This window comes from Mustela putorius, unplaced genomic scaffold (genome assembly GCF_011764305.1).
Source record: "Mustela putorius furo isolate JIRA1106 unplaced genomic scaffold, ASM1176430v1.1 tig00000275_pilon_pilon_pilon, whole genome shotgun sequence".
Taxonomy (NCBI): Eukaryota; Metazoa; Chordata; class Mammalia; order Carnivora; family Mustelidae; genus Mustela; species Mustela putorius.
The window spans coordinates 10,634,872-10,662,549 of NW_025421341.1; the positions used below are offsets into that span (position 1 = coordinate 10,634,872).

Here is a 27,678-nt window from a genome sequence, read left to right on the forward strand (position 1 = left end):
TACAAGGGAATTTAACCTAGTCTGAGGGCCAGGAAGGGTGGTACCCTGAGGAAGAGAGTTTCAAAAGTCTTGTGAAAATGTATGTTCTTCGACCTACTAACTATACTTCTAGTCATCTGTCCTAAACTGATCATCAAAGATGTGGAAACAACTCATGTACACTGATATTTTTTTTCCTCACGTCCCATTTATTGTAGTGATCTATCGGGTGCTGTACAACCATAAGGTATTGGTTAGATAACTAGATAGCTCTCCAGTGATATATAATAGTGATTTAAAATGGTCTTGGTGATGAACTGATAATAACATGAGAAAACGTGCATAGCACATTAAGGAAAAAAAGTAGTATATAAAATGATATGTGCAGCATGATCATATCACATTAAAATATCTTAAAAACAAAAACAAAAACAAAGAACCAGCAGGAGATACACCCAGAATATTGGAATTATGAGACATTCTAATTTTTTCATTTTAAAAACAATGAACACCTATTATTTTATTATTGATGTGTATTTAAGAAGGCTATAGAAAAATGTGAAGAACCTATATGGCTAATAACAAAAATGGAATAGATGTGGTAAAAAGGATTATTAATTATCCCTTTTAGAAAACTTTATTTCTTTTCAATCTATCTATCTACATATGGGGAATAAGGTGCGTTCCCAGAATTAGATCATCAGAACCAGTGAGAGTGGGGCGCCTGGCTGGCTCAGTGGGTTGAAGCCTCAGGTCATGATCCCAGGGTCCTGAGATCGAGCCCCTCATGAGGCTCTCTGCTCAGCAGGGAGCCTGCTTCCGCTGCTCTCTCTGCCTGCCTCTCTGCCTACTTGTGATCTTTGCCTGTCAAAAAACAAAACAAAAACAAAAACCAGTGAGAGTTAGTTGAGAAAACTGACTGTAGTTAACTTGAAAAAGAGAAAGTTTAGGACACATTTTTATTGCTATCAAATAGGTAAAGGGTTTTTGCATAGATTAAAAAAGTAGACTTAATACGTTACTTCAGGTAGTTTCTTCATTAGCATAGTTATGTATTAATCTGACTAATATTATTACATGATGTCCACTAAGTTGGAGGTTCTGGGGATACAAAAATAATTAAGACTCATATCCTGTCCTCCTTGAGCTGGTAAGAGAACAAATATTTGGAAGTGATAATGTTATAAGTTACAATAGTTTCTAACTGTTGGAGCTGTCCAAGAAGAAAACAGGCAACTTAGAATATTAGAACAGAGCTGGCCTCACTATCTGTTAGAGGTGCTCTAGAAAAAATTCTCCCATTGATAAGGTGATAAGGCCAGATAAATTCTTAGGTATCTACTCTAAGCCTAGTATTCTGTTATCTATGCTTATATTCATGTTTGAATATGCAACCTTCCTGAAACACCTCTCTCACTTATTAATGCTCCTTAGTACTGACAGAACGACCCTCTTCCCGTGCGTTTCCATTCCTTTCCTCTCGTTCCCATCATCTTGTCCATTTTAACCCTTGCCCTATTGAAAGCTCTGGGAAGATCTGCAACAAAACAGGGAAGGGAAGAAGATTGGGTGGTGTGAGGTACACGTCTAGATACTAGACGCCCCACCTGCTTCTCTCTGCTTGACTCCTCCATTGCCAGCCATTTTGGAAGGCAGAATCTTGAATCTCCGTTTCATTTCCTCACTTAGCTCCTTACTTATCCTTAAAAGAAATGCTGCAGAAACTTAGAGTCCATTTTCCTAAAATGCAGACGGAATTTTCTTTCAATCCTTTGTTTATCCAAAGACCTTGGTCTTTCTCTACAAGGGTCACAAGTGAGAAGAAACAATTAGAAAGAGGCAGCATGTGCCTATAACAGGAAGGCCTTCACTTCTTGTCAAACTGTTTGGTTGCTGGTGATAAAAGTCTTCGAAAATTTTGGTGGGACTAATGTGCGTGTGTCAGGGATTGGAGAACAAGGAAAGAAATTTTCACTGTGTACTCTGTTGAACTATGGTCCTGGAATGAGTGAAACCCTGCATAGAAAGAGACACATTCCAGGGGTACCTGGGTGGCTCAGTCAGTTAAGCATCTGCCTTCATCTCAAGTCATGATCCCATGACATGATCCTGGGGTTGAGCTGCTGTGTGGGGCTCCCTGCTCAGCAGGAAGTCTGCTTCTCTCTCTGCGCCCCCCCCCAACTTGTGCATTCTTTCCTGTGCATGCTTGCTCTCTCTCAAATAAATAAATAAAAGCTTTAAAAAAAAGAAAAGAAAAGAAAAGAAACATTCCAGCCAGCAAAAGAACCTAATAACAGAGCTCCAGCAGAGAACTCATACCCTATGAGGCCTCAGTTTCCCGTCTAATAGTTCCTTTTACCCCTTTCCCTGTGTCTTCTAGAATTCTTAACTTCACAGCTAATCCTTTGCTCTAGAAACATACCACCTCCCCTTCCCCAGGTAAGGGGAAGAGGGATGTGACGTTACCAGGTTGAAACTCTGAATGCATTCTCGATCACAGACAATTGCAGCTGGAAGTTAATGAATGTAAAAATAGAATTTTCAGAGCAAAGGGGCCAAAAGAATCAGCATGTCCAAATCCAATTCGGAGATGAGAAAACCAAGGCGCAGTGTGATGGAGTAACCTGTTGATGGTCCTACATGGCTCGGGAACTGGAGGCATAGGTTTCTTAATGCTTGGTGCATTATCTCTGGAGTTTTCTGGAAGCTCCACAGCACACAAGGTTTCTGTGTGATCTAGAGCAGCTCATAAAATCATTCGAAGGCTCTGTTGCCTCATCTTTATCAGAGGATTGTTGTGAAGCTCTTGGCATAGTTCCTGCAAGGCTCTTGGCATAGTTCCTGGCCAATTGTAAGTCTCAGTATATGTTCAGCCAGAACTATTTTAGTACCTTCCCACACAACAAAAACACAATACTAAACTTTAGATACCTTATGGGAAAAATAGATCTATTCAGGCTTGCCTGGGACTAACCATTATTTTGAATATTGATTTTTTAATTATTTATTTTAAAATACATACTGGTATCCAAAATACTGAATTATAAAATAAAGAAAAAATTTTTAGTCTGAAACTAAATCCATATTTCAGGCAGCCTGTTTGTATTAGTTCACTCTCATTTAGTAGAATTTAGTGAGATTTGATTTCTATCCCAGAAAGTGACATCATAGGCCAAGCCTCCCCAGGGAGCATATTAAATTAATGGTGCAACTGTGAGATTATGAGTGCAAATAAATTATTTGTTCTCATTGTTTTAGTTTTATACCAAATTTGGAAAGCATGTGGTTAGTATCCCTTCTCCTAGAATTCTCTGGCTGATAGTCTGACTCTTTAAAAAACATTTGACTTCTAATTACCTAAATCTGTGGAATATTCTTTGTAACACAGCAAAGCAAAGCCTTTGAGGATTACACGCTCCGAAGTAATACGGACCTCCAAACCCTTATGTTGAAGAAATGTGGAATGGTCTTCTTTGTCCAGCCCAGATGCTTTCCTTGAGTGCTGAGTGGAAAGCACCGTCCAGGAAGTTTAAAGAGAGGTCACGTTTGGCACACGCGGCCCTGTTTCACTGGGAATCCCTTCATAGTGTGACACGCTCGGGACTATTTGAAAGAACAGAATGAAGAACGGTGTGCTCTGTGACACATCTCTGTATTTTTCTTTCAAAGAAACTGAAGGTGTTACCGCTTTGGGCTCTCCTTCCTTATCGTGGCTGATGCACACACGACGCCCACTGGAAGCCCGGCAGGATGAAGGAAGAACAGCGCTTCCTGCTTTTGTCTTGTTCTATCTCCTTTGAAGAAAACAAGCTCTGTTTATTGTTTTCCTGTTCTGAGGAACTGTCCTCTCCCTTCTCTGAAGCCTTGCTGTTTCAGGAGCTGGGTCCCCTCTGAACAGCGCTGCTCTGCCTAGTTTCTGACAGTTAAATCTTCCTTACTTCCTTGTTATCTTCGCTCCTTGTGAAGTCTTAACTCTTGGAGCCCAGGGAGCATGTGGTCAGCACTTACCCAGGAAGTCCCAATATAGGAGGGTCTCTCTCCGATGTGACCCTCTGTCTTTCCAAAGGCCCGAGCACCCATTTCCTGGTTATTTCTCCTGACGGGCCCCGGGAGGACTGTGCTGAATTCTTTCCACTTCCTTCCTCTGGAGCCGTCAGCTCCTATCACAAACATAGCAGCACCTTCATTCCGCCTGTGGCAGGCCAGGTTGAACATCAAGTGAGAGCAATTCGTGAACCAGCATCACAACTATGTAAGCTCTTTCTAGTATCTTTAGCAAAGGGACCGTGTTTCAAAGGCAGTCTTTTCAGACTCCCGAGCTGGAAGAGCCTTTGATGTCTTCACCCCCTGACCGGGTAAGAGTTTATGAAAGAGGTGTTCCCGTAAGGAACGTCTTTGCAAAAGGGACTTTGAGGCTAGTGTTGGTAACAGAACCCCAAGGTGAAAGGGCCGCGTCTGCGTCTGCGCTTGAAACGAACACGGGGCTCGGTCATCAGCGCTTCGCTCGCTGTGTTCTGCGAGAGACACGTTCGGTGACTTCCCTCCCATCCCGGGCACCCCACATTCTTGTGTTCTTACGCACAGTGTCAGGTTAGGAAAGATCATGAAAAACAAAAGGTTTTCTATTGACGTCATGCCTTATTTTTTCTGAGAGCTTCAGAGAGAGTGAACGCATGCAAGCGAGCGAGACTGTTGTGCAGGTGCGTGTACGTGCACACATGGGTGTATGTCTTCTTTCATTTATTGGGAAGAAAAAAAAAAAACAACACAGTGCCATTCCTTGGTTAACCTCTTTAATGTTTCATGTTCTGACCTGCTGCCTTATCTTTAAAATTATCCTGAAAATCGCAGCAACCCCTGGTGGGTAAAGCGAGCTGAGAAAATTTCAAATGTATTTATAATTTCTACCTGCCACGTTTGCCTGCTATTAAATGCCGGCCTCTGCCAGGAGCATTGACTATATTTCTAGCAAGCAAGATGCTGCTGCCTGGCAAGACTGAGACCCAAAAGGTAGCCAGCCATGTTTGTCATGCCGATGCGACCTTCACTTAGGAGTATTACTTTTGCTTAGGAAAAAAAAAAATGCTCTGTGTGTGCATGTGTGTGGGCAGCTCCCGGAAGAGCTGCTAAACTTAGTGTCACCCAGCACCACCATATTTACCAGTCCCCGTGACTGCCTTTGCAAAAGCCATGTGGCTCCCATTCCTTTACTGTTTATCTTCTTAGGAAGTGAAAGATTCATACCTTTAGATGTGAAATTATTTAATATCATAAATCATGCAAGAATTTTCGTTCGAAATCTTAGATGAACCTCATTTAACTGATATATTATTTTATTCCCTTTGGCTATTAGATTCAAATGATTCCATGCTTAATTAACCAAGGTACTTAAGGAAGAATGAATATTATAGCAGCTATTTGTGGATAAGTAGCAGAAATTGAAGGATGATTTCAGAATGATTTGTCTACCTAAACCAAAGCACAGGAGTTATGTTTTGGAATTTCAATAATTATGCAGAAATCAAAACGCAGCTATATTTTATGGGTTCTCCAAATAACACAGTTCTTGTGACTTAAGATGGAATCCTTGCTAAAATATAGCCTTCATTTCTGCTTCTCTCTGCAATATTTTTCCCTTGCTTAGTGCAAGTCCATTCAAGCAGTATTCATCTACTCCTAGTAAAGGTTCTGCAACATGAACTCCAGAGATGAATAAGATGTGTTCGTGTCCTCAAGGAGCTTCGAGCCTATGAAGAAGAGTATGAGTTGGTCAAATTATTCAATGAAGTGTTACGGGGATTCAAAGTTGAGGGACCAAGAAAAGCTTTAAGATCATGACAGTGTTTGAGAAAGGTCTTGATTGAGTAGGATTTCAAAATGCAGAGCTGCAGGGTGGAAGGAAACAGCATCTTCAAGTACTCTGAGATTAGAAAAAATAAGATACCTCAGGGAGATAGTAGGCGCCCCAGCTGGACAGCTTACTGAGCAAGGGATAATATGAGAAATAATGTTGTCTGGAATAAATTGGAAGAGGTGAAAAGACATTCAGATACCTGCTAAGAGCTTGTTGTATTTGGCTATAATGTAATCATTAAGAGCCTCAGATCTGGCATCTGTCAAACCCAGGTAGAATCCTGGCTCTACCACCTATTGGCTGAATGGTTTTGATCAAGTTACTTCTCTGAACGCCGCACCTCCACCCCCGGCCCCGTTCCTCACCTCTAACTCAGCGATCAGATAATTGTCTGCCTAAGAAACTGTCAGCATTGGAGATGGGTGTAAAGTACTTAGAATGTGGATCCCTGCTTTGTAGTCTTACTCAACCTCTCTGTCTCCGTTTCCTCATTTGCCAAATGAGGATAATAATAGCACCTATCTTGAAGGGTTGTTGTGAGAATTAGCTAAGCATAGATGCTAATACTTGGTGAGTGTCAAATAATGTTATCTTCTGTTGTTATTTCCTGTGCCTGGTGCACACTGTATGTTCAGCAAATATTGGGTTGACTGAATAAATGAAAGCTACACATTATTAAAGCAGTTGATACAGAAGGCTGGAAAAGGCATTGCTAAAGGCGGTGTGGCTCTTATTCTATGTCTAATCTGTATCTAATGCATTATCCTTCCTGATACAATTACTTTAAACTAAATAAAAATAATATACATAGATTTCCTCACATTTCAGAGCATTAGCATTCTCTGGTTATCACTACACAAGACAGTGAGGATAGGCAGAGTACTGATAGAATGTCAGTCAGGAGTGCCTGGGTGGCTCAGTGGGTTAAGCATGCAGCTCTTGATTTCCACTCAGTTTACGATCTCAGGGTTAGGAAATCAAGCCCCACATTGGGCTCCTCTGCTGGGTGTGGAGCCTGCTTAAGATTCTCTCTCTCTCCTTCTGTCCCCCCCACCCAAAAAAGCCTAGAATATAAATGACAATTTAGGTAGTTTAAATTATCTGAATACATTTGCATAATCTAGTTGCACAGTTTACTTATAAAGACATAGACAAACAGTAAGTATCATTGTCTAATATTTTAAAATATTATTTTTTAATATTAAAAGTATTTTAAAGTATTTTTTAAGTGCTTCAATCTCAGTTGAAGTGGTTCTCAAACTGTAGTCTCAGATCAGCAGAATACCATTATCTCGGAGTTTGTCACACATGCAAATTGTCAGGCTCCTTTCAGACCCGAGGAATCAGAAGCTCTAGGGTTGGAGCTAAAGATGTATTTTTTTTTAAAGATTTTATTTATTTATTTGACAGACAGAGATCATAAGTAGGCAGAGAAGCAGGCCGAGAGAGGAGGAAACAGGCTCCCTGCTGAGCAGAGAGCCCGATGCGGGACTCAGTCCCAGGACGCTGGGATCATGACCTGAGCCGAAGACAGAGGCTTAACCCACTGAGCCACCCAGGCGCCCCTAAAGATGTCTTTTAACAAGCCCTCCAGATAGTTCTGATGCTCACTTAAGTTTGAAAAATCACTGGAATAGTGGTTTTGTGTGAAGAGCATAAAGGCCTATAGGATAACTTAGTGCCTATACCTGACGAATTCCAGTTGCCAAATTTTCATCTTTATTTTTGCAAACAATTTTTTGCTCGGGAAAAAAATACCCTGTGAAAATTTTAAGACCAGCTGAGTTGCGTCTTTTGGGTCACGTGCCTCTCATTTGGGCACAGGGCCAGGGCTGAGCACAATCTGGTTACTCGGCTCAATTACACCTGATTCATTTAGGCAAACTCAATTGTACTTGACTTTTTTCAGGCTCGACTCGATCGTGCTTTTAAATGCCCACACTCAATTTGATTGTGCTCAAAATTTGTTGCGTGCCACCTTGTAACTTGTAGATTTAAGCATATACCAAAGAGAGGTGCTTCTAGGGCAGTTTTGAAGGTTGGGTGCTTGGTATCTGTCTGCAATTATACCTCTGTCCCTTCTTCCTTCCTCTCTGTCTCCAAGATGGGATGCTATAGGATGAGATAGTTTCCACTGACCCCTTCCATGCACCGTATTCTACCCTCCCCCATCCTGCCAGGGCTGAACTCTTGGCAAAGATTTCAAAGCCCCTAAGAAGAAGATCCTCATTTTTCCACCATGGTTAGCTCTTCCTATCTATCTTGAAATTGGGGGAAACAAGACACAGAGACATTGCCCCTTACCGAAATTTACATTGTCAAAATCACAATTTTTTTTTTTAAAGATTTTATTAAAATCTTAAAAGCCGATGGAGGAAGGGCTGACCACTTTGTACACTTGTATGGCTTAATCTCTGACAGACAGAGATCACAAGTAGACAGAGAGAGAGGAGGAAGCAGGCTCCCCGCTGAGCAGAGAGGCCGATGCGGGGCTCGATCCCAGGACCCTGAGATCATGACCTGAGCCGACGGCAGAAGCTTTAATCCACTGAGCCACCCAGGTGCCTCTTTTTGTGAGATTTCTACCTCACTGAGCTACACATCCCACCCTCTGTCAGTCGTGCTGTGTGCTAAGTGACTAGGTTCTTCTTCTTTGGCAGGTTTTTGAATGCCTTCAGTAACCCACCAGGCTGAGGGGTTAGTAGTCACTTGCTACTCCCTGGGCAGTCCTTATACCTGAAAGAATTGGACTGAACCCTTGTCAGCAAAATCTAGTCTTGATAAAATTGATGACGACAAATGCTCTGGTTCAGCATTATGAAAGCCGATGGAGGAAGGGCTGGCCACTTTGCACACTTGTATGGCTTCCAGGTGTCCGAATGAAAATACTTCGTGACTTTTATCACAAAACTGGTTTTGGTAGAGGCCGGAAGGTAGTGGAAGAAGAAGGGTTTTATGCTGAAAAGAAGGTCTCATGACATTTCAGAGGACTGGGGCCAATTCCATTCTCCTGCAGTGTTACGGACGAAGGGCCATGAGAGTGGGCTGTCCTCTCGTGGCACAAGACACATGTCTTATTAGTGGCCGCTGTGGCCATGATTAGGCCTCCGGAAGTTAGATTAAAGAGAAGAATTTTCTCAACATACGTGTTTAAACAGCTCAGAAAAAGCAATATTGTAACCAACCACAGATTATATCCCTCTTATTACCCAGTTAGCCAAATGTTTCCAATAATTCAAGCCAGCTGCTGATAGGGAACAGCTGGATCAGAAAGTGGTTACAAAACTCGGGGGCTGACCTTGGTTTGCTTAATTACCTCTCTCCCTGTGATCAGTACGTTTGCTAAGGTAGGTTTGGTGTTAAGATAAGGGAAGGCGTTCATTTTGTAAAGGATACTTAAAAGATTAAGGGGGGGGGGGAAAGTATAGCCTTAATGGATCGTGGTTAACTTTTCCAGCTGTTATTAAAGTAAATACTGTACTTGTGAAACGGCCACTACAGCCCATTTCATTTTGAAAGTGTATTTAGAGGTTTGAACATGTTTCATCTGCCTGTTTTTCAGGAAAATGTGTGATCTTTATCATTAAAGAATATCAGCTTAAGCTTGCTACTTCTTCTTTTTTTTTTTTTTCCTTCCTCCTAAGGGCTGATAAAACAGAGATAGACACTTAAATCACAATCTGTTGCCACTTACCTCTTCCCTTGTACCGTCCCCAAAGATTCTCTGGGCAGTGACTTTTAAATGTGTTCTCATTATTTTTAATGAGTGTGCAGAACATATGACGCATAATGCACGAATAGATAGGTGCCCTTGGACTGAACTTGTCAGATGTAATAAAACGTTGAAGGAGTTAAGATGCCTTTTTCTTTAAGATATTATAATTATTTAAATTAAGATGCCCAAGTACAAATCACGTGCTCTTCAGCTCCTGTTGCTGCCTAAGTGAAGCCCCACCACTATCCCAGGTCTCTCCTTAAAAAGGATGTTTAATCACAAGTGTTAAAAAGACAAAAGAACATTTAATATTGTTATGTCTCTTTAAGTTTACCCTTCTTTAAGGCTGCCCCAATGGCAGGATATTCAATTATAAACGAGTTCAATTATGTTTCCTGGCCACTTATTGAGTTATGCGAAGGACTTTTATCACCTAGTCTTTCCGTAATTAATTCTTTGCATTTCTTAGAGGCTTAGGACCAAAGGAAGGATTGTTAAACAGCTTGAAATGTTGTTTCACTTTTTCCACCTTGCCTCATTCTCCCCTTTTCCTTCCTCTCTTCTTTCTTCGGACCCATCATCCTGCCTTTCTGGGAGCAAATAACACTCGGAGGGCTAGCTCTCTATGCCAGAATATATTTCTGCATTCTGTTTCTACATTAAAATACCAGGTGGTGATGAAGAGGAAGAAAGTGGTGCCTGACATTAAATTACATTAAAATGCCAGGTGGTGATGAAGATGGAGGTATTAGTAGGAGGATGGAGAAAAATATCCCAAAGAACAGCACAGCCTCCCCTTGATGGTCATTATTTCATAAATATTGGCGTCTGTGGCTCCTGGCCTATGGAACTATTGACTTTAGCAGCCTGCAGGGAAGTTACAGACTTTCAGCTTAACTTGAAAGGGCTCACCTTCTCCCTCCTCTCCTTCCCAGAAGCTACATGTTTCATGAGTAGACCCTTGGCTTCCCACTGGAAGGCAAAAACACACAGAAACTAACAAGCAACAAACCAACCAACCAACAAAAAACCAAAAACAAACCCCCAAATGGCAAAACACAAAAACATCCAACCAAAACACCTTACCTGTTACTTGCTTGCATTCCATCTCCCTGAGACCAAATGTTTCTCTTCTTTGATACTCAGAGATTGGTATTCAGGAGAATTGTCAGCCCTCTATTGCCCTCTATTTCTGGGTCTATATTGGTGATGAAAGGACTCAATTGTTCAACAGATCCTGAACACCTACTCTTCCCCGTTTAGCTGATCAAATATTTAATAAACATTTATTGGTGCTAGATGCTTTGCCACACACTGTATACTCCAAAATGTATTAAGATTCCTGAACTCCAAGAACTTCTAGACAATGCTGAATGTCATTAGAGATACAAGAATATGGCATACTACCTACGATCTGTGCGGAAGGTGGATAGGAAGGGAACAGTTGTACACATTTCTTTTTCTTTTTTTTTTTAGTTGCACAGATTTAAGGAATAAGCTAAGACGTTAATAGTGAGCCAGAAGTTATATAAAAGGAAGAAATCAATAAGGATTTTAAAATTATGAAAACTTTCATTTATGAGATGGGATTCTGTTTGGTCCATGGATAGATTCAAAGAAGCAGGGAAAGTAGGGAGTCCAGGGATGTGGAGAAGCATGAGCCAGTGGTGGGAGGGAAAACTGAAGAAAAGGGCAGAGTAGGGGAAAGGAACCTTTTGGTTGTAGTGATAATACCGTTGGGTACTTCTATGATCATGGGAGCAAAATGTGCATGCCTATAACAAGACTATTTCTAGGGATAACATAGAAATCCATCAAATTTAAGATCCATGTGATGCCCTCCTTTATGAAGTGTGTTCATAACTTTTCTGTTTCTAAGTTTGGGGTTTGGGTTTATTCCTGAGGCTTGTGTCCAACTGGCACATCTGCAGGGCGGAATGGTTCATGATGGTCTCCTTTACATGGCTGTCAGTTGGTTCTAGCTGTTGGATGGGGCACCTTGATTCTAGTTAATTCTAGTTAACGAAAAGTCATCCTCCAGAAAGCTAGTCCAGCTTCCTTATTGGACATTCTTAGAAGAACAAAAACAGAGGATGCGGGGGTTCTTTAGGTCTAGCCTTGTAGGATACACAGCATTCCTTCTGCCTCATTCTCTTTGTCGAAGCACATCACGATGCCATTAGGATTCAAGGGATGGGTCGACAGATGCCATGACTGGCTGGAAAGAATGGCAGAGTCACACATCAAGGAGGCATAATTCACTGGGGCAAATATTGTTACAGTCTCTCAAATTCGGTTAGGAAAGCTGAAGGGAACACTGTTCTAGAGCAGAATGAGTATTGGTCAGGGGGGTGAAATTCACATTACTGGCCCAGGACCGCCACTCTGGGTGTTCAAGTTTGGAAAAGTCATTTAATTTCTTGGGGCTTATCTTTCTTAATTCCTTTCACGGAGCATGTATTGAGTTCTTTTTTGATGCGAATACAGTGTGAGAGAAGCCAGAGCAGAGAAACCTGACCCGTTTCCCCACTTTGTTGTTCAGCAACATTTTTAGTCTTGACACTCTTGCTAAACATAAACTCCTGTCCCTCTTCTTGCTATTTTTCTTCCCAGCCGATGTAGATTCATCTTTCGATGGCAGATACCCACAATCTGGGTCGGGGACTTGGGAATAAGAGTTAGATTATGGAGATAGAGATAAACTAATAAATACTAAAATTATCAAAATAAAACAAAATTGACAGTAAACAGGGAGAAGAGTTCATTTATGTACAAAATGAGGAGATTGAACTAATTGGTCTCTGAGACCTCTTCTTACTGCAGAATACTAGTCCCTGAATTTATGTACATCAAATTTTGGTGGGATGCTCAATACAGATAGCACCTGAATTATGAATGATCTCTCTATATACGGATGGGCCATGGGAGGGTGCCTCTGAGCATTTCTTTGCTCTACAGTTCAGAATGCCTTGGGAGCATTTGACCTAAAGAGTGGCTTCTCTGAAGTAAATGTTGAATAACGTTTTGCCAGCAGAGATCTCCCTCATGGCCACCTTTTCAACCCCTTGCCACTGTAGTTCTTATTGCTATAGTGGCTAATATACACAGGTGTAGCCCTTCCTCTAATCTTTTGATGCCACCACGGCTGTAGGTACAGGAGTAAAGAGACTTTACTCCTGTGGTTAGCTCAGAAGGAAATGGGCTCCTTCTTTCCAAAATTGGAAGTTTTGGTACATTTTACCATAAGATGTTTTTAAATAAAACCCTTCCAATAGATTGTAAATTATTACACGGTGCTATGCTCTGGAGATACTGTGGAGTAAATAAACCCTGTGGGCTCATTGCAGCCCAGGCACAAGTGATTGGTATTCCTTTTAACATAGAGAAAGGAAAAATTCACGTTGTAAGAAGCAGGTTTACAAACAAACTTAAATACAAACTTAAAAAAAAAACAAAACCTGTTTTTTTAAAGTAGAAATTGTCTCATCTGTCCCTACAGTCATAGTTTATTTAAAGCTTGTTTCCATTACAAGTGAAGAAAAGTGAATAAATTGCAAGCACTATTCATTAAGGTTTTGGCCATCCTTAATGCAATAAAAAATCTCTGGGTTCTGAATTCTTCAGTTTGAAAAATAGGACTGTGTCAGCACTAGCAACTTGCTGAAAACTTGGCAGATATTTCAGCGTAATTATTAATGCGAGCCACCTCAATTCCTCTTTGGTACTAGACAGGTTGTAAATAAATTATATAAATAAATATTAATGCAATTATTAACTTGATAATTTTATGTGCTATGTAGGCATGCAAGGAAATTAAAGATGAAGTCTGCTGAACTTGTGTTTGAGGATATATTTAACAGTGACTTATGCCCCAGATCGTGAAGAGATAGAAGTACACTAGATCCAGCCTTGTCTTCAGCTACATAACGGAGTATGACTGTAAAAACAATATACACGTAATTTCTCATGGTGGTTAAGTTAATAACATGTCACTATAATTTGTGTACTTCTGAAATAGAAACCAAGTCATGTGGGTCCTAGCTGGAAAGAAAGTATAAGGCGCAGAGCTCCAAACCAGTGAGCAGCCTACTTTTTGAAAAGCCCAGCCTTTGCTGTCAAATAGTAGTCCAGAGGTTCCTCTTTAACCTGTAGGGTTTCTTACAGAAAAGAATAGCAATAGCACGTAAATGTCTGACTTCCTTCACAACCCTTTGAAAATGTAACCCGAGGATGGCGTTGCCTCTCACCCCTTGGCGTCCAGTGCTCTCAAGGGAGTTGGCGCGTCTTATCAGACTAGAGCAGCCAGGCAAGGGCAGCCGGCACATTGAGAGGCCAGGGCAGTGTGATGGTCAAGGCCATTGGGCAGGTAGTGAAAGGCCTCTTGCTGTGTTAAACAAATGTGGTTTCCTTCCTGGCTTCCACAGGAGCTAATTTTGTTTTTCACTTCTCTTCTGGCATCAGAACAATAAGGACTCATAAGGCCATTCTGCCTGTGAGGAGATGTGCATTAGATTATCATAAATCCACAGATAAAAAGTACAGTGGTCAATAAGACCAGCCGTTCCTGGATGAAATAAAAGGTTTAATTGAAAGTACTGTCCCAGGGGAAACATGATTGAGCGTGGTATTGAGTAGACATTAATTACCTCAGACCAGAGAGTGAAGGAAGTAGAAGGAAGACCATTCCATTTATTTTAAGTTCCCAAATCTGCTTTCCTTTAAGAGATTTCCTTTAAGAAATCTGCTTTTCCTTTAAGAGAAGGTTTGGGGGATTATTCGAATAGAATGCTAGGAGGGAAAAAAGTGAATTTTTACACATACACGATGTTCTTAGAACACCATTCGTGTTTTTTTAGGAAGTTGCAGCTGAATTTTCTGCTAATACAGCTATTTTTTTGAAACTTAGAGACCAAGGTAGAGCATACATCTACTGATAGGCTGAAGAATGGTTAAAATTGATATATTCCTACTCTGTTGCTCTAACATATTAGTAAATAAATTGTATTTATTCATAATTCTAGAATTTTTTTTTATTCTTTATGTTTCTCAGCTTGTTTTTTAGTAGGTTGGGTTTCCATTCTCCAGTGTAACAGAAAGAAGAAATAAGTTGAAGGGGCGTCTGCACATACGGTCCCTATTAAACACTGGACAGCTTGCTTTATATCACGAAATATGGCTGCCATTATAAATCACACATGTTTGTTTAGCCGGTGCCCCACTTCTGATGCGGCTGAAGTAATGGGATGAACTCTACATCGACAGAGACAAAGCCTAGGATCAAGGACTGCCTTAACAAGAAAGTAATTGGTCAGGTTTCTCTTCTAGCAGTCATTAACGTATTTGAATTATGACTTTGATTCTTCTTTCGGGTCAAGTAGCATATAAAAAATACTCTGGATTACCCATCTCTACTACGCAGTGGGTTTGAAAGGAGATGCCAAGTACCCTGAGAGTGTCTGATTTGGTGTTTGTACACAACGCTGCCCCATTGAGTAAAACAAACAAACAAAAACCGTCAAAGCAATTTCTGGTTTATTTGCTTTTCAGTTTTATTTAGAGCAAGTGAAGTCACTCAGTCAGTGAATTTAAACTTCTCAGCCAATTGCTTAGGAGTTGATAGAGGCATGATCTTTGTTTTAAATGTGAGAGATTGGGTTTTTTAGGGTTAATTTGAACAGAGTAGTTGCCAAATAGCACCAGCTGTCATAATAAAGTAGAAGTGAATGACAGCTTTACTCCACCCTGTATCAAAACTCCAGAGCGGATATGGTGATCAGATGAGCCAAAATAAATGTGAGTTCTTAGAAACATTTGTGAGCTATTTTCTTGCATAGCTCAGCCTTTCATAGGCATCAGTGTGCCAACAGGTCGTAATTAAGCTTAGCATTGTAGAAAATAAGGGGGATCTGTTGCTGTACATATCCCAAATCCACTACCTAACATTCCAAAATTCCTCTTGGTGATGGTGGTCAAGGTGATAGAGGCATTAAGTATTGAAACTTAACTAGCAGTTTTTAAAATATTTTTTATATTAATGCACTGTGGCCCGTATTGAACTACAGCAGGAGAATTAACTGATCCAACACTTACCAGCAGTGCTCTTTGAATATTTACCATGCATTTGTTCTCAGACATGCATTGGGATAGGTGTTGGTGGTAAATATAAAAGGCATGTAAAGACCTTGAGGTTTTTAAAGGTTTATGTAGTATGTGTGTGTGTATCATGTACATATATGTATCCTATACATACATACATATATACATATATACACATATATATATGATAACAAATAGCCATAATATAATGTGATTATTTTGTATACAGTTCTAAGGAGACCAGGATAAAGGCTCAGGCATAAAGAACAGGTGACAACTCAGGTGTGTTTTGATGGATAAGTAGGAGTTTGCCACTGGGTGTCAAAGTGGAGGAGAGGCATGAGTTTTAGGTAGAGAGAAACCCATCTGAATAAGAGAAGCCCTTTTGACATTTAATTAATTTTAGTTCCACCTAACAAACATGCTAGGAACTTTAAGCTAACAATGTTAAAAATATGATTTTCTAGATGCGAGACACAACTGTCACTTTTTTGAGTTTTTGGCCTTTTAATGCCATTATATCTGAAAAGGGCATTGTGGGAGAAAAGTAGAGACTTATGAAGTCATCCTATTACAATTTGTTTTATATGTATGCATCATACTTGATGTTAAACTAGGTTCAAAGTTGAATTAAACGTAATCCCTGCCTTTAATGAGATCACAGTGATAGAGTGGCGTTAAGACAGGCCGGGAAATAATTAGAAGACTAGAAAAAGTGATGAGAATTGTAAGAACGGGGAACAGAAAGTAAAATGGAGTTCAGAGGAGGGCAAAGTGTTTTCTCACTGATAAAATCAGGTAAGGAACAGGTGGCTTATGTGCTGAGACACAAAATCAGAGTGTTTGGAGATACTAAGGAAAGAGTCTTTTATTCCATGATACCTTCACTATGAAATTTCTTTTGGGGTCAGAATAATTTCTGTATTTGATATATACACACATACACATAAAATAAAGCTATTTTCCCCTTATGTTTGACTTCATTATCATAAAAATTGTAGGTCTGTACTACAGAGACCTACAGAGAAAATGTTTCACTAAAAAGATTCATTCCCTGTACTTGGATGAGTCTTTCTTTTTCTTGTATCAGCAAGAAAAAAATGGAACTGTGATTAATTTAAAAAAAAAAATTCCTTAGGCATGAACTGAAGTGAGATAGTCCTTGTTTAGTCTTTGATGAATACTTGACTTTGTTGGAAAATGAAGATCCATTAGTTCAGGGAAGAAAGAAGTCCTGCTCAACCTACTGCTAGGGAAATACTGATTGGAAATGTGCTGAACTTTTCAACTTCTTGTAATTACACACTGATTTTACAGGAATTAAGGCCATAGAATTGCTCCCTTACCCTTGTCCCACTTTCATATATATAGGAAAACAGCAAGGGAGAGGGTCATTTGGAAGATGAATACTGAAGAAGAAGAATGTCAAGTGCAAGACGATATTCAGTAGCCTAAGCCATTTATTTTGGGCCCTGGAGCTACCTGAACAGCCCCTTTCAAGAATCTGGCAGGAACAATGCAGGGATGTAGGGGCAGGGATCTTCCCAGACTAGGGTACCGAATTCCTCCCTCTTGGGAGACTCACACAGACATGGAAGCCACTCTGAAATATAGACTACAGGGTGCTGTCTTAGTCCATTCTGTAACAATACTGCAGGTTGGGTGGCAGATAAACAAGCGAAGCTTCTTTCTCTCAACTCTAAAGGCTGAAAGCCCAAGATAGGGGTGCCAGCATGATCAGGTAAGTGCTATCTTCTGAATCATAGACTTCTTGTTGTATCCTTATATGATGAAAATGTCTAGGGAGCTCTTTTTAAGGCATTAATCCCATTCATGAGGGTTCCGCCCCCATGACAAATTGCCTCCCAAAGGCTCCACCTCTGAATGGCATCACCTTGGGGATTATTAAGATTTCAACATATGAATTTAGGGGGACACTAACATTTGGATAATAACAGTTGGATGAATGTATGTGTCAGTAGAAAATGTGGTACCAAAGAAAGGGAAAGAGATGATTAAAAGAAATAATAACCCTATGATACATCATTAATTTTTGGTATCTTCCATATGTAAAATATATATATATCACTCAATTGGAGAATAGGATTATTGGTCTCAACTCACTTCCAAATAGTAGCATTATATATCCATCCTCTTATCGTAGTCTCATTGTGTGTATATGGATGGTTCTTTTCCACCCGAAGCCTGTGGACTTGGCCATGTGAAATCATTGGCCAGTTAGATGTTAGTGGATGTTTTGTGAACAAAATCTTTAAAGATAGTTTCATACTTGCATTCCTGTCTTTCGGCATGTGAGAAACATGTTTCAGTTATCCAGTGGTCTAAGGAAGATGCTAGATACATGGAGTAGTCGTGTATATGCCCCACACTTTGAAGGCAGACCTACTTGATTCCAGCCTAAGTCATGAAAACCCCAGTCAACCTACAGATCTGTGAGCCAGAAATAAATGCCCTCTTGTTCATATTCCAATGGGGCATGGTTTGTAATGCAACATTTTTGTGACAACAACGGACTGATACACTTTTCCCCATTAATTAACTCTAGGTAGTTTCCCTTTCTCCCCAATTTGCTTGTTGTAGTGGGGATAGGGAAGATACATCCACATTTTAATTTTGATGGATTTTTGATACTCTACAGAATATAAATGACTTCTTATTTTAAAAGTCAGTTTTATCTGAAAATTAATTTTAATAGAGTAATTGACTTAATTAAGATAAAATGCAAATTATGTCTTCATCTACATATATAAAGGGCATATTATATGTGTGGTAAGAACATTCTCATTAAAATAGTAAACATAACATGTACTGCAAATTTAAAATGGTTACTACCCACTGAGATTTCTCAATCTCTATTTGGAATTTAGGATTATTTATCATTGATAGTGTTCTAAAGGGGATTGGTTTCCAGCTGGAGTCTCATTAGGTACAACTCAAACATTAGTTGAAGGATGGGGTTAAAATGCTATATTTTCGGGGGAGGAGTCAAGATGGCGGAGAAGTAGCAAGCTGAGACTACTTCAGCTAGCCGGAGATCAGCTAGATAGCTTTTCTAAAGATTGCAAACACCTGAAAATCCATCGGCAGATCGAAGAGAAGAAAAACAGCAATTCTGGAAACAGAAAAACAACCACTTTCTGAAAGGTAGGACCGGCGGAGAAGTGAATCCAAAGCGACGGGAAGATAGACCCCGGGGGGAGGGGCCGGCTCCCGGCAAGCGGCGGAGCAACCGTGCACAAAATCAGGACTTTTAAAAGTCTGTTCCGCTGAGGGACATCGCTCCAGAGGCTAAACCGGGGCGAAGCCCACGCGGGGTCAGCGTGGCCTCAGGTCCCGCAGGGTCACAGAAGGATCGGGGGTGTCTGAGTGTCGCAGAGCTTGCGGGTATTGGAACGGGAAAGCCGGCTACAGAGACAGAGCCGACGGGGAGCTCGCAGCTCCGTGTTACCTTGAACCGGTCGCAGGCTCGGTGAGCTCGGAGCGCGGCCGGAGGTCAGGCAGACGGGAGTAACTGGGCGTTATTCTCTGAGCGCGCACTGAGGAGTGCGGCCCTGGGCTCTCGGCTCCTCCGGGCCGGAGACCAGGAGGCCGCCATTTGTATTCCCGTCCTCTGGAACTCTACGGAAAGCGCTCAGGGAACAAAAGCTCCTGAAAGCAAACCCGAGCGGATTACTCACCCCGGCCCCGGGTAAGGGCGGTGTAATTCCGCCTGGGGCAAAGACACTTGAGAATCACTACAACAGGCCCCTCCCCCAGAAGATCAATAAGAAATCCAGCCGAGACCAAGTTCACCTACCAAGGACTGCGGTATCAATACCAAGGAGAGCAGCAGAATTCCAGAGGAGGAGAAAGCCAAGCACGGAACTCATGGCTTTTTTCCTGTGATTTTTTTTAGTCTTGCAGTTAATTTAATTTTTTCTTTTTCATTTTTTTTTTTCTCGCCTTCGGGTAAAATTTTTTTTTAACTGTTACCTTTTTCTTTTTTAACGATTTTATACTAGTTTATCTAATATATATATTTTTTCTTTTTTACATTTTTCTTAGGTGTATTCCTTTTTTAAAAATTCTTTTCTTTTCTTTTTTTTTTTCTTTTCTTTTTGTTTTTTTGTTTTTTTTTCTTTCTTCCTTTTTGAACCTCTTTTTATCCCCTTTCTCCCCACTCACGATTTTGGATCTCTTCTAATTTGGTTAAAGCATATTTTCCTGGGGTTGTTGCCACCCTTTTAGTATTTTACTTGCCCGTTCATTTAGTCTTATCTGGACAAAATGACAAGACGTAAAAATTCAACACAAAAAAAAGAACAAGAGGCAGTACCGAAGGCTAGGGACCTAATCAATACAGACATCGGTAATATGTCAGATCTAGAGTTCAGAATGACAATTCTCAAGGTTCTAGCCGGGCTCGAAAAAGGCATGGAAGATATTAGAGAAAACCTCTCGAGAGATATAAAAGCCCTTTCTGGAGAAATAAAAGAACTAAAATCTAACCAAGGTGAAATCAAAAAAGCTATTAATGAGGTGCAATCAAAAATGGAGGCTCTAACTGCTAGGATAAATGAGGCAGAAGAAAGAATTAGTGATATAGAAGACCAAATGACAGAGAATAAAGAAGCTGAGCAAAAGAGGGATAAACAGCTACTGGACCACGAGGGGAGAATTCGAGAGATAAGTGACACCATAAGACGAAACAACATTAGAATAATTGGGATTCCAGAAGAAGAAGAAAGTGAGAGGGGAGCAGAAGGTATACTGGAGAGAATTATTGGGGAGAATTTCCCCAATATGGCAAAGGGAACGAGCATCAAAATACAGGAGGTTCAGAGAATGCCCCTCAAAATCAATAAGAATAGGCCCACACCCCATCACCTAATAGTAAAATTTACAAGTCTCAATGACAAAGAGAAAATCCTGAAAGCAGCCCGGGAAAAGAAGTCTGTAACATACAATGGTAAAAATATTAGATTGGCAGCTGACTTATCCACAGAGACCTGGCAGGCCAGAAAGAGCTGGCATGATATTTTCAGAGCACTAAACGAGAAAAACATGCAGCCAAGAATACTATATCCAGCTAGGCTATCATTGAAAATAGAAGGAGAGATTAAAAGCTTCCAGGACAAACAACAACTGAAAGAATTTGCAAATACCAAACCAGCTCTACAGGAAATATTGAAAGGGGTCCTCTAAGCAAAGAGAGAGCCTACAAGTGGTAGATCAGAAAGGAACAGAGACCATATACAGTAACAGTCACCTTACAGGCAATACAATGGCACTAAATTCATATCTCTCAATAGTTACCCTGAATGTGAATGGGCTAAATGCCCCTGTCAAAAGACACAGGGTATCAGAATGGATAAAAAAAAACAAAACCCATCTATATGTTGCCTCCAAGAAACACATTTTAAGCCCGAAGACACCTCCAGATTTAAAGTGAGGGGGTGGAAAAAGAATTTACCATGCTAATGGACATCAGAAGAAAGCAGGAGTGGCAATCCTTATATCAGATCAATTAGATTTTAAGCCAAAGACTATAATAAGAGATGAGGAAGGACACTATATCATACTCAAAGGGTCTGTCCAACAAGAAGATTTAACAATTTTAAATATCTATGCCCCCAATGTGGGAGCAGCCAACTATATAAACCAATTAATAACAAAATCAAAGAAACACATCAACAATAATACAATAATAGTAGGGGACTTTAACACTCCCCTCACTGAAATGGACAGGTCATCCAAGCAAAAGATCAGCAAGGAAATAAAGGCCTTAAACGACACACTGGACCAGATGGACATCACAGATATATTCAGAATATTTCATCCCAAAGCAACAGAATACACATTCTTCTCTAGTGCACATGGAACATTCTCCAGAATAGATCACATCCTCGGTCCTAAATCAGGACTCAACCGGTATCAAAAGATTGGGATCATTCCCTGCATATTTTCAGACCACAATGCTCTAAAGCTAGAACTCAACCACAAAAGGAAGTTTGGAAAGAACCCAAATACATGGAGACTAAACAGTATCCTTCTAAAGAATGAATGGGTCAACCGGGAAATTAAAGAAGAATTGAAAAAAATCATGGAAACAAATGATAATGAAAATACAATGGTTCAAAATCTGTGGGACACAACAAAGGCAGTCCTGAGAGGAAAATATATAGCGCTACAAGCCTTTCTCAAGAAACAAGAAAGGTCTCAGGTACACAACCTAACCCTACACCTAAAGGAGCTGGAGAAAGAACAAGAAAGAAACCCTAAGCCCAGCAGGAGAAGAGAAATCATAAAGATCAGAGCAGAAATCAATGAAATAGAAACCAAAAAAACAATAGAACAAATCAACGAAACTAGGAGCTGGTTCTTTGAAAGAATTAATAAAATTGATAAACCCCTGGCCCGACTTATCAAAAAGAAAAGAGAAAGGACCCAAATAAATAAAATCATGAATGAAAGAGGAGAGATCACAACTAACACCAAAGAAATACAAACTATTATAAGAACATACTATGAGCAACTCTACGGCAATAAATTTGACAATCTGGAAGAAATGGATTCATTCCTAGAAACATATAAACTACCGCAACTGAGCCAGGAAGAAATAGAAAGCCTGAACAGACCCATAACCAGTAAGGAAATTGAAACAGTCATTAAAAATCTCCAAACAAACAAAAGCCCAGGGCCAGACGGCTTCCCGGGGGAATTCTACCAAACATTTAAAGAAGAACTAATTCCTATTCTCCTGAAACTGTTCCAAAAAATAGAAATGGAAGGAAAACTTCCAAACTCATTTTATGAGGCCAGCATCACCTTGATCCCAAAACCAGACAAGGATCCCACCAAAAAAGAGAGCTATAGACCGATATCCTTGATGAACACAGATGCGAAAATACTCAACAAAATACTAGCCAATAGGATTCAACAGTACATTAAAAGGATTATTCACCACGACCAAGTGGGATTTATTCCAGGGCTGCAAGGTTGGTTCAACATCCGCAAATCAGTCAATGTGATACAACACATCAATAAAAGAAAGAACAAGAACCATATGATACTCTCAATAGATGCTGAAAAAGCATTTGACAAAGTACAACATCCCTTCCTGATCAAAACTCTTCAAAGTGTAGGGATAGAGGGCACATACCTCAATATCATCAAAGCCATCTATGAAAAACCCACCGCAAATATCATTCTCAATGGAGAAAAACTGAAAGCTTTTCCGCTAAGGTCAGGAACACGGCAGGGATGTCCATTATCACCACTGCTATTCAACATCGAACTAGAGGTCCTAGCCTCAGCAATCAGACAACAAAAGGAAATTAAAGGCATCCAAATCGGCAAAGAAGAAGTCAAATTATCACTCTTCGCAGATGATATGATACTATATGTGGAAAACCCAAAAGACTCCACTCCAAAACTGCTAGAACTTATACAGGAATTCAGTAAAGTGTCAGGATATAAAATCAATGCACAGAAATCAGTTGCATTTCTCTACACCAACAGCAAGACAGAAGAAAGAGATATTAAGGAGTCAATCCCATTTACAATTGCATCCAAAACCATAAGATACCTAGGAATAAAGCTAACCAAAGAGACACAGAATCTATACTCAGAAAACTATAAAGTACTCATGAAAGAAATTGAGGAAGACACAAAGAAATGGAAAAATGTTCCATGCTCCTGGATTGGAAGAATAAATATTGTGAAAATGTCTATGCTACCTAAAGCAATCTACACATTTAATGCAATTCCTATCAAAGTACCATCCATCTTTTTCAAAGAAATGGAACAAATAATGCTAAAATTTATATGGAACCAGAAAAGACCTCGAATAGCCAAAGGGATATTGAAAAAGAAAGCCAACGTTGGTGGCATCACAATTCCGGACTTCAAGCTCTATTACAAAGCTGTCATCATCAAGACAGCATGGTACTGGCACAAAAACAGACACATAGATCAATGGAACAGAATAGAGAGCCCAGAAATAGACCCTCAAATCTATGGTCAACTAATCTTCGACAAAGCAGGAAAGAATGTCCAATGGAAAAAAGACAGCCTTTTCAATAAATGGTGCTGGGAAAATTGGACAGCCACATGCAGAAAAATGAAATTGGACCATTCCCTTACACCACACACAAAAATAGACTCAAAATGGATGAAGGACCTCAATGTACGAAAGGAATCCATCAAAATCCTTGAGGAGAACACGGGCAGCAACCTCTTCGACCTCTGCCGCAGCAACATCTTCCTAGGAACAACGCAAAAGGCAAGGGAAGCAAGGGAAAAAATGAACTATTGGGATTTCATCAAGATCAAAAGCTTTTGCACAGCAAAGGAAACAGTTAACAAAATCAAAAGACAACTGACAGAATGGGAGAAGATATTTGCAAACGACATATCAGATAAAGGACTAGTGTCCAGAATCTATAAAGAACTTAGCAAACTCAACACCCAAAGAATAAATAATCCAATCAAGAAATGGGCAGAGGACATGAACAGACATTTCTGCAAAGAAGACATCCAGATGGCGAACAGACACATGAAAAAGTGCTCCATATCACTCGGCATCAGGGAAATACAAATCAAAACCACAATGAGATATCACCTCACACCAGTCAGAATGGGCTAAAATCAACAAGTCAGGAAATGACAGATGCTGGCGAGGATGCGGAGAAAGGGGAACCCTCCTACACTGTTGGTGGGAATGCAAGCTGGTGCAGCCACTCTGGAAAACAGCATGGAGGTTCCTCAAAATGTTGAAAATAGAACTGCCCTATGACCCAGCAATTGCACTATTGGGTATTTACCCTAAAGATACAAATGTAGTGATCCAAAGGGGCACATGCACCCGAATGTTTATAGCAGCAATGTCCACAATAGCCAAACTATGGAAAGAACCTAGATGTCCATCAACAGATGAATGGATCAAGAAGATGTGGTATATATACACAATGGAATACTATGCAGCCATCAAAAGAAATGAAATCCTGCCATTTGCAACAACGTGGATGGAACTAGAGCGTATCATGCTTAGCGAAATAAGTCAAGCAGAGAAAGACAACTATCATATGATCTCCCTGATATGAGGAAGTGGTGATACAACATGGAGGCTTAAGTGGGTAGAAGAAGAATAAATGAAACAAGATGGGATTGGGAGGGAGACAAACCATAAGTGACTCTTAATCTCACAAAACAAACTGAGGGTTGCCGGGGGCAGGGGGTTTGGGAGAAAGGGGTGGGATTATGAACATTGGGGAGGGTATGTGATTTGGTGCGTGCTGTGAAGTGTGTAAACCTGGTGATTCACAGACCTGTACCCCTGGGGATAAAAATATATGTTTATCAAAAATAAAAAATTTAAAAAAAATGCTATATTTTCCTCATTTCATTTCTTTAAAGCCTTTACCAACAAATAAACTACCCCCTCTTCCAGCCCCCCCAAAAATACCACTTTCTTGAGGCTAGTACTGGTAGTAGTGTTACTACATTGTATGATAATTTAATAAACACCAGAGTTCTGTGGCTCAAAGCAAAAGAATATTTTTTGGGTCTTCTGAAGAAAATGAAGGTATCAGAGTTGGAAAGAAAGCCATATTATCTTTACTAAAAGGAGTTGTGCCCTAAATAATGACACACATACTCAGAATGGTGGGTGTTAGACAATTTTTATACTTTGACTCTAGTGGCTAGGTTTCTTATTCTGTGACTTTCTAGGATCCCAGTGAAGGAAACTGTAATCCATTGTCTTTAAACTATCTGCAGAAATTTCCCAATCCAAAACTAAAAAGTAAAACTAAAAATTAATTTCTCATAAGCAAACTAAATGTCATTTTTCCCCCTTTCTGGACTAAGGGCTCCAGAATGTATTTGCTGTTCTATGTCTTTGGAAGCCTGGCCTTGAGTCTGTACTTTTCTTTTATGATACTCTGTTGTTAATGCGAATTGTGACGTATATCACATACAAAGAAGCGTGACACAGAAGTAATGGAACTGGAAAGCTTTACCATGAGGCCGTGTGGTATCTCTAGGACATTGTTCATGACCTACAAGGTTTTTTCTCTCTTGAGTCTTCTCTGTTTTCCGCTCCATTCCTTTCTGCCATGATCTTCCGTGTGTTCTCTAAAGCAAGACATCTTTAAGTGGAGGGGGGAATACTTTACCTCTAATATGCTCATGCAATGGTGTGTCCCGTGATCAAGTGAATTAGGGAATATGTATTAATCTTTTAAAAGCAGTTCTAAAATGCACGTTTTCCCTAGCATTTTTCATAATAGAAACTATAGGGGTATTTGTCCTCATATGCAATGACTGTGACCCTGTTTTCTAGACCTTACATGGATTCAAGTCTTAGAAGCAACCAGTTTGGCTGGCATAGTTGGTTTCTAGAACCCTCTCTAATTGGGCATGGCCTTGGATCAGACCTCCGCACCAAGCATTAGCTGCCTATGGTCTTGGTGTCAGAGGGACACCTCCACTTCAGGCAGTTGCTACCCCTTCCTGAGCAGTGGACAGACTATGGGGGGAACAGGAACCATAACTGGTGTTCTTACTTCCACGAAGTGCTTTGTATGTTTTATTTATGTCCAGCTTTTGTCCTGGATAGCTGATTTGTCTTTTAAAGCCATTAAATGCAGGTAGCTTGGCGGACAGAGTATTTGGGATGGCAAAGATAGTGGAAGTTTTCGCCTAGGACTCCAGCTTTTCAAAAAGGTCTGCTCCTCTAAGAATCAGGCCCTCTATGCTTCCTTTTTAGAGTATTAAATTATAACAATCGTACTTTGTTCTTAAATCTTTTACTCATGTAAAAGTGTGTATTCTTGTATTTTAAAACCTAAATGATTGTCTATAAAAGGTTTAAGACATTTTCACCAGGTCTCTTAGTTCACTTTCAATGGGAAGGAATAAACAGAAAACAAAAAGGACCTATTGCTTCACCCTATAAACAAAGCAGTTTCTGGTTTTATAAAGAATCCGTGCTGTCTGAGTTGTAATATGTTCATTTATGCCACTTTTCATGACACAGTATATTATATTCATTTCTTTCATATTCATTGGAAAAAAGTGTTTTTTGCCAGTGTTACCAAACTGTGGAATTTACTGATCCTTCCAGTATATATACCATAAGTAGGAAGGAGACAAGGATAGCTCTAAGAATCTTAACTTTGAATTACTTTACTTCTGTTAATCTCTTAGTATTACATTAAGACATTTTTATATTGAGCAGACTATGAAGAGTGGCCATTTTTTTTTTGACATTTGTTTCCTGGTATTAGATTAATCATTGACTTAAAATTGTCTTTTAATAAGTGAAGTCAGGAGTCAGCTTTTGTTCTTTCCTCATCCTTTCCAAAGAATGGATATCAAAAAAAGAAAGAAGTGTCTCAATTACAGACATTTTGTAGGATTTTCTTCATTTGGGTCTTTAGTTATAAAGTATTTGAAAGTGAATGAATATTTACTTTAGGAGATCAAATAAGGACATATACTTAATATGTTGATAATCGAGCTCCCTGTAAGAAACCTACATTTAAGACGTTTCCCCCATTGATTGGGTTAATCATCTACAACCTTTACTGTGATTCAGAGATTTTTTAAATTATCTGTAGTATGACCCCTGACTCTTTCTTGTGATTTGTCTATACTGCCCAGAGGGCGAAAGACTTTAAAAGATAATCTGTCCATTTATAAATAACCCAGGGTTCTGCTGATTTCATTTATATGTTAGCAACAGTTGTGGGGAAAAGCGCTTTACCTTTATTAAGATGATCATCCTTGGATCACCATTTACCTTTGTATGTCTTCTGTTTACTCTCTGAAAAGTACAATCTAAAACAGAATGCCTCCCAGCTGTTGGAAGGACCTCTTATCCCTACTCGATGGTGATATCACATTTTGAATTTTATGTAATCCAACTGACCAAAACCCTTCCATGTTTACAGTAGCTACCCATAGGTGACTTTTTCCAGAAAATGTTAAAAATTCAGAAAGTTAAGCGTCTTGCGGGTATCTTATCCTT

General features: G+C 39.9%; 1 protein-coding gene across 3 annotated transcripts in view; it reads left to right on the forward strand.

Moving 5' to 3' along the window:
* PARD3B (par-3 family cell polarity regulator beta) overlaps window positions 1–27,678 on the forward strand; it is a 1,046,368-nt gene that overhangs the window by 567,223 nt on the left and 451,467 nt on the right. The gene's annotated exons all lie outside the window — the stretch shown is intronic.